This window comes from Cynoglossus semilaevis, unplaced genomic scaffold (assembly GCF_000523025.1).
Source record: "Cynoglossus semilaevis isolate Cse_v1.0 unplaced genomic scaffold, Cse_v1.0 C19037738, whole genome shotgun sequence".
NCBI lineage: Eukaryota > Metazoa > Chordata > Actinopteri > Pleuronectiformes > Cynoglossidae > Cynoglossus > Cynoglossus semilaevis.
The window spans coordinates 1-794 of record NW_007588094.1 but is presented as its reverse complement, the minus strand read 5'-3'; the positions used below and the strand labels follow the sequence as shown (position 1 = coordinate 794).

Genomic DNA, 794 nt, shown 5'->3' with positions numbered 1-794 from the left:
AACATTTGCGAAACACAGCTTAATTTTTTTAATATATCACAAAGTGATGTTGACAGAGAAAAATATTTAAAGAAAAATGTAAAAAGGACTGTTATGGCCAACACATTGTCCAAGGATCGTTACATATTCATTAGAATTAATTAGATAATAATTTAGTTTTTTTTTAATGTTTTTTTTTCTCTGTGTGTTGAAGTCACTGGTCCTGAATTCCAACATATTGGAGTTGGCGTTGGACACCGTCTGGACCTGGCTTCTTCTGGGGTTCTCGGTGAGACGTGTTTGTGGTGTGATGTCATCACAGACACCAGGAATCAAGTGTTAATTACTGCCGATGTCTGATGTTCCACTCTTTAATCACCAACTTCTTACCCACAGTTCTCAGCGTTGGGAAGGCCAACAGGATCCTGCCTGAGTTCTACAGCCCACCGGTCACCAGGGTGAGCTGGACTTCCCTCTGGTAACTCTGACTACATCAGTAAACATAACATGTACTACATGTGTTTGTCATATCTGTAATATTGCAGGACTACACATTAGAGGGCGTTTTTGGTACTGCAACCGATGATTTCTCTGACGTGGGCCGAGTTGTGGAGAGGTCCACCTACGGTAGGAGAATTTAAAACTTCAACATTTGGTCGTGTTTTATCACATCGACCTTAGGTTAGAGAGTAACATCCGATGGTGAACTACAGGTCGTTTACATAATCAAGTGTCAAAGTAAAGTGTTACAGACTTTAATTACATTCTGTTTTGTTTATATCTATATATATGTGTATAGATTTATGTATTTATAT

The 794-nt window shown here is 38.5% G+C and overlaps 1 long non-coding RNA gene across 1 annotated transcript; it reads left to right on the top strand.

Annotated features, from left to right (window-relative positions):
- The first annotated feature begins 145 nt into the window (after window positions 1–145).
- On the top strand, window positions 146–739 carry LOC103399392 (uncharacterized). Its single transcript, XR_523632.3, has 3 exons — window positions 146–268; window positions 376–437; window positions 525–739. It is a non-coding gene; the product is annotated as an uncharacterized LOC103399392 (long non-coding RNA).
- Window positions 740–794: the final 55 nt, after the last annotated feature.